The sequence below is a fragment of the Saccoglossus kowalevskii genome, chromosome 13 (genome assembly GCF_978046115.1).
Source record: "Saccoglossus kowalevskii chromosome 13, keSacKowa6.1, whole genome shotgun sequence".
NCBI lineage: Eukaryota > Metazoa > Hemichordata > Enteropneusta > Harrimaniidae > Saccoglossus > Saccoglossus kowalevskii.
Genome location: NC_140653.1, coordinates 22099037 through 22106860, shown reverse-complemented (window position 1 = coordinate 22106860; position 7824 = coordinate 22099037).

Genomic DNA, 7824 nt, shown 5'->3' with positions numbered 1-7824 from the left:
AGTGACGTATCACTAGGAGTCCACAAACTTCAGATCTTCTGTGCAAATCAAAGACTCAGATTCCTATATTTCACATGGATGTTACCCTAATATTCAGAACTTGTAATGGTTGTCGTTTATAGATTGCATATGTGATTTGATAGCATAACATGTACACAGTGATGATTTGTGCTGTGAAATAAATCATTAATCTACTGAAAACCAAGCGACCTGACGGTCGAAATAGGTCCGCTGTCTTCATTATCATGGAACAAGAATCAGTGAAGTGGCATTGTGGTTGTAATATTCATAGTCAGTCATTTAGAAAACATTGCAGTTGCAGTTTCTTGCAGTTGCAATTATGAACTTTTATAGTGTTCATAAGGATAGTGCATTTCATTGGACAAACATCATTGAGGCTAAACTTAAGAAATCATGGATGTGCAAAAACCTGAGAAATGGTCGAGAAAAAAAAAATATGTTTTTGTTTGAAAATTGTGGTCATGTTTTTGAAATGTTATCTTTCCTGATACGTTGTACATATATGTAATTGTTTTGTTACACCCAAGAACAAATGTTCAATAAATCTGTGCAGTAATAATCTTATGATCAGGTATAAAAGAGTCAATTACAAATGTACTCCAGTTTTACATACGACATTGCTGAATGCAAGATCAATTGTTGTGCCATATATGTGGTGGCTTCTGAAATAAGCTGAGAAGATCTAAAAGTTGTTTCTAATGACTGTATCAATGTTCTATTTATAATGACCGTCCAAATTATTATGTGTGCAATTTAAGGGACCTGATATAAGCAGAATAATCATCGCATTTTTCATCAAAAATACCAGTTACTTAACTCACTTGTGCTATTACATATTCAAAGTATACTTTAAAGCTGTATTATGTTTTATATTTAGTTGAAAGCTCTCTGTAAATAGGGCTTACGGTTTTGAACCAGTTGTCAAAAATAACATTTTTTACCAAAAATGAGAAAAATGTTCACTAAAAATCCAAATTTGCTTATTTTGACACCAGTTTAACAAATCTGACCATCCAACATATCATTGCTGGAAATATGAAAGCATTTGGACTTATGGTTTCAAACTAGTTGTCGAAAATAACCCTTTTTTACCAAAAATGACAAAAATATTCACTTAAAATCTAAATTTCCATATTTTTACACGAATTTAACAAATCTGACAGATATATATATATATAACAATTTTTTTTTAGATGGTGCCGAGCATTTTCTAGTGGAACTCTGTTAAATCCAATAGCAATGTAAATCAGCATATATTTTTACTTAACTATAAAATATACAAATTAGCAATTGTCTCTTATAAACTTTACGCTTTGACCTTTTGTTTTGAAATTTTCACAAATGATTGACAATGTGTTTATCTTCAAAACGCCGTAGGGGCATTGTTTTTGGTTGAACAGTGTTACAACAATCGTACAGACAACTAGCCTGGGTGTTAATTTATGCATAAACTTGAATTAGTGAAATTTGAGCTGCTGCCCAGGTAGACAGTTTTCAAGACGAAACTTTCTTCATAGTAAACAGATGTACCCGTAAAACCAATTTTGACAGGAAACAGAGACATGGTTTAGAAGCGAATTTGTTTTAAATCACTTTTGACCAAAAAAAAAACATTTTTGTGCATATTTCAAACTACAATGTCCATAAAAAAAAATACTTACAAAATTTTAAAATTCATACAATAAGCTTTCTAAAAATATATAGTTATGTGGACAAGGGAGGTCATCTTGGTTGCCTAATTAACTAATTAAAATACCTGTCAGGTAAACTGCATCTCTACCTTAAATATCAATTGGCCCAAACCTAATAATCCCCTTATATAGCTACAATGGTATGTTAATGATTTGTAAACACAATCACTTTTCTATTTCAAAACAATATTCTTTCCATGAGAAATCTCAACCCAGGCATTTGGGATGTGGGATTCAATTAGTCTCAAAAATTGAATAATGCTGCCTAGCACAAAGAGATGGCTGGACAAATGTGAACAATAAGATACAGTATTGTATTTATATATGCAATATTATGCAATATTCAAATGCTGCACCTTTCACAATATGAATGATTAAAATATTAAATAAATGAATTTTCAGGACAGCTGATTCCAAAACTATGGTGCACACAATATATTAAGGCATGCCTGAAAAATGATATTCTTCACTTCATGATTTTAAATGGTAGAATTTGAACAAGGTGGAACTACATTTACAATTATCAGACATTAATCTTTCTTGAACTTCTATAAAACTAACAATTGCTATGCAATCTTCAATTTCAATTACGGGGGGTAGTTCACATTATTTTGTATCTTTCTCCAAGCAACCCATAGAGGGCACTGTGTATTTAAAAAACATTCACTGGTTTGAATTCCAGTGGATACTAAATAGAAATATTCATTAGATTAAAAATTCACTTGTTTGAGAAAGGAAACTATACATTCTACTGTTAAATCATGGACCATTTTATTAGGTTCATACTGTCTATCAGCCATCAAAATCAGCTACTGGTAATAATTTAATCTGATTTATGTACATGCAGCGATAAATTTGATAAAAATCATTAGCCACATTTTATTTATTATAAGTAATAGAGATGACATCTATTAGTAAAATAATTTGATTTTCAATAAACACAAATTAGAAACATACATTGATCATTATTGAGAAAAAAATTGTAGCACCTGATGGTTACCAAAAGAAAGTTGTTGTAAAATACATTGCAGTAATTAGCCTGTAGTAAGCACACCAATCACTGTCTTCCTTTTATTTTAAGGAACTATTCAACATCATGAAAGATGTTTATTCCAATCACAGTTTTGAAATATAGGTTCTGTCTTGTGTATAGGAATGGGATTGAATGTTTTGATCACTGAAGCAATATAAGACCAAACATGCTAAAACAGAAACATGTTATGTTCTAAGATATCAAATTTATACTGCTCCTTATACCGGGGTATAAACCACTACTATACCAAGATAATAATGTTTAAAAATTACAAAGGTATGAAGTATTGTTTTAACGACAACAATAATACACAGTCACCTGAGTTAGCCAGTGAAATTTGTTTACGTCTAATGTGGAAAGAATATTACCCAGTTCTTTAATGCTGTGTTCCCCAATCTTAGAAAAAAAATTTACCCAAAAACACTCAGGTCTAGAACAAGTAATATCAGGATAACCTTACATTTATTGAAACATGTCAAATTCCTGGAGAGGAATTAAACTGGTTTTATACAATTGTACCAGTTAAATGCTACAAGCTAACATACTAGATGTTAAATAGTACATTGGAACAGTACATGCTTCAATGCCCCCAGACATCACTACCTCAAACAAGGATTAGCTGAATTAAAAAATAAATTAATTTGTCAAATAATTTATTTATTCAACACTAAAACGAACTACAGTGAGTTGTTCTATGGTCATATAACAATAAAAATAGATAAGATAAAATAAAATAAACTACACTAAGATACAGTAATGTTAATCAACTACACAGAATGCTAAATAAAGCTAAATAAGATTACAAACACGCAAAAGATCATAATAAACTTATACGGTACAATACAATACACTAGCTAATATTATTAAGAGGTAACAAAATCACATTAAAATCACATTAGAGTCATAATTATGGTGGAAAGAATATTTTTTATTTTGGTGGAGCTGCTCACATCTCATTTGCATACATTTTTGTATGTATTGTGCAGTTCTTATTCCTGAACAATATTTCATGATTGCATTGAATTTTTCCAGTTCATTTAACTTCCTAAAATTTTGTATAATTTCCTTACAGTACTTGAATAATTCAATTCTGTGTGTATTGTACAGACTGCAGTCCATAAGGAAATGTATCTCATCTTCAATCTGCTTTTTAGCACAGTGTTTACAGACCCTTTCATTCCTTGGAGTTCTGCAATGCCTGTTTCAATATGAAGTTTGTGATCAGAGATTCTGAACTGGCATAGGGAGTGTCTCAGTTTAATATTACTCATTGTTATTAAACATTTTTCCATTTTAAACTGTGTTTTGAATGTTCTATAATTTTCCAATTTGTTTGTTCCACCATTTGCTCTGTTGTCATCAAATAGAGCTTCTTTCCATTTTATTTTATAATTTTCTTTCAGTAAAGCAGAGATAGTCTTGGTTTGGTGTGGTTTCTTTTTTTTTATTTGTTGTTTTATTGCCTTATCAAGATTGTTGTCACTGATTATTTTGTCGACATTTCTTGTCCACCTAGTTTTTACTGTATTGACCTCATCAAAGGTGCTTTTTATTAACTTGGGCGTCTATGGAAGTTTTGATCTGAGCCAGAATTTAATTATTTGTGTGATAATTTTTATGGCAAGAGGGTATCTTCCCAATTCCCCTAAGATTGCAAGCTTAGTAGCATTCTTTTTAACCCTCAGGAGTAATCAGAAGAAAGAATAGTTAACAGTTTCAATAATATCGCTATTTTTAGTGACTTCCTCTCCCCATACTTCACACCCATAGCTAATGATGGGTGCTATCAATTTATCAAATAGGTTTAGAGCTATGCTTATTTTGAGGTTTGAGACAGAATTGAGTGTTTGTTTTAGTACGAACTTGTACTAGTGTACGTTTGTTTCAGTAATAAGCCTTCTTCCCTATACCCCCTCTAGATAACTATAGGCGTCCTTAGAAGGAACATACGCAATTAAATTGGGCTAGGAGTGGTATGGGGTGATGGTTTTGGTAAAAGGAGCCCCCCCCCCCCCCCCCCCCCGTGTTGGAGCACAGGAACTATGATCAAATTTGAAATTTTAAACAGCAACCAATATTCTTCAAGCTGGTATTTTTTTTTAGATTTTATTTTTTCATTCCGTTTGACTGTTTTTTCGAGTTTAAAAAATATGAGCTGGCTGGAGCCTTCATTCCTTATTTCTTAAACTAGATACCAGCCGATAACCCCCCCCCCCCGCTCATAGGGATTGCGTACAGTTGATCAAAATTCCTGGGCTCCGACTGGTTGGAGGGTCACAAGTGTTCATAGCAAAAATGTCTGGAGAGCATTTATAAAATAAAAACGATTAAATAATGTTGGGCTTAAGTTACAGCTCTGTTTTACTCCTGAAGAGTATGGAAATCTATTTGTTATTCTTCCGTTTAACAAGCTGTCGAAGATTCGGGTCAACGCAACGAGTCCGATGCCAATAAATATTCCAATAAATGTCAATAAATCCTACGTTCATAAACATGAATAAACATGCAAACTGAATCGCTATCTCGCGAGGCGATATTGGTTCAAATACTGCGTCAGGAAAACGTACGATTACTGGTAAACGCAAAACATCGAGTACACACTGCGAAGAAACCGAAAAAAACTAACAACTAACCTACCAGCCATTTTGTATAATGCAATATGGGTAATATGTAAAGTAGGTCGTATTCGTGAGGTCCTATTTGAGAGCTCCCAGATACGACCCAATGTGGCGTGCGCATAACCCTTCTCGCCCAGCCTGTGTATATATTTACGTTACGACCTCGTCAATCTATCCAAGGCTAATTTTAATCGGAAAACAGAACGAGACAGCGCAACATGCACTGACACCACTTCGTAAGTTCAAAACGTCACCCTAGTAAATATTGAACAGAAAATCGCCACACATCGTCATCAGTATAAACAATATAAATGTTAGTCTCCAAGTATGTTTGCGGTGGGTCCCGCTTTACAACGAGCGCCCTCTCTCGGCACATTGGCGATAGAAACATTTTCATATCCATGTCAAATTTAGCACAGTCGCGCAGTGTCGTAAATCGAACAACAACAATCAGATTAGCGCGTTCTCATCAATATTGCATCTTTGAGAAGAAAAACATGGCCCGAGTAAAACATGTGAAAGGTCGGCAAAGCTATGTATAAGCAAACCTAGTTCCATGTGAAGAGCTCATAGCGAAGTCCTTCCAAATCTTACTTCAGTCATGGTTTTTTAGTATTTAGTACTCTCGCTTCACTAAACTGTTCTTCATTTTCTCCTATCGAATGCATGCAGAGTAATTAGTTTGCTTAAGTAAAGTTTTATGTCTCGTGTGTTTGCCTTCGCGCGCACTTGGATGTTAATGTAAAACAATAATATTTAAAGGGCGGCGGTCGTCGCGCTGCGCATGTGCGACATTTGTGTTGATAAAGATTGATTTTCCCGGACCCATAATTGAATGCGCTCTTATAATGGGAATAACTAGTATGAGATTTTACAGGGGCGCGACTTGCACTAGTTACCACCGGTCACTCCTTCGATACCTTCCAAACACCTCAAAAATACTAGTACCCCATAAAAGCTTGGTAACGTCTCACTTTGTACTCGTTGATCTACGCAGCAGCCAAAGTCGCCATCTTTGTTTATATGGGACCCATATATCTCGCGCATGCGTGGCGCGGCGACTACCGCCCTTTAAGCATGGATGTATAACGGTTGCCCTATGTATGCTGATGATGCTTTTTTTATTTTTAAAACAAAGACATTGATAAGGTAACTGATAATCGAAATGAAGAAGAAGCCTGGGTCTTACTGCACTAGTACGATAATGAGAAAAGTTGAAAACTGTGATATTTCACGCTGTGTTAAAAGAGCGCTTTCTATTATTTTGGTTAAATTAATCAGAAAACACTATCATCTCCAATATGAAACGGATCAATATGATCAATAAACTTGATAAATATTAGGCTTGGTGACAGTGAATAGCAATTACGTTAATCATAGAATAGTATCAATTACGTTTAATCGACTCGGAAATAATTTTATAATGAGAATAAATTGATGTAAATTAAAGGTGTTTGAATACATTATCCTCAAATGCTCGAAAAATCACGCACAGCATCGCAACGTACTAAAATAATCGACAACATGATTGAGGAGAATATATAACCATGGCGATATCACGGTGAAGCCGGCCTGATCACTTGGCTCAACTCCAGTCCGAGTGATTAGCATTGACTTGTATCAATTGGCGGTCGCGGCGAAATGTAGTTTCGTATCGCTGGGTTATTGCTCAGTCAGTCATTGAGAGTTTTTATGCACGGTGCACCGCTATCTTTTGAGCTAACCGTATGCGTACACTCGTTTTACTTTTTACTTTTGTATCGTATCAATAAAATAATCGATTAGATACAATGGAACTGAATCTGAGTAGTGTATACAGTATATTTAATGCACTGGTATGAGGTCTTATCCTTTGGCAAGTCAACTCACTGTTAGTACAGGTCACGCTGAAATAAACTAACGCTGCATCAATATATTCTATACACGTGCAAGAAACCATTTGCGTCTATATCACAGTGCTACCGATAATACCTAAGGGGAGAGAAACGACGACTACGCGACGTAATCACCAATGATGGTCACAGTGAAGAGTGTGAAGTAATAACATTATGATTGTTCCCACGATTTCGACTTCTCCCCGTTCTAGAGACGTCGCTACCAGTTATCAATTAAAGGGCGGTAGTCGTCGCGCCACGCATGCGCGAGATATATGGGTCTCATATAAACACAGATCAACGAGTACAAAATGAGACGTTATCAAGCTTCAATTAGTATTTTTGCGTATCGAAGGAGTCGCCGGCGGTAATTAGTGCAAGTCGCGCCCAGGTCAAACCTCATACTTGTGATTTCCATCAGAAGAGCGCATTGGATTGTGGGAAAACCAGTGTTTATCAACACAAGTGTCGCGCATGCACAGCGCGACGACTACCGCCCTTTAATGCGAATAAACGTGAACGATATTGATAAACAGCCCCGACGGGGTAACCTGTCTTACATTCCATTACGCAACCGGTTACCTCAG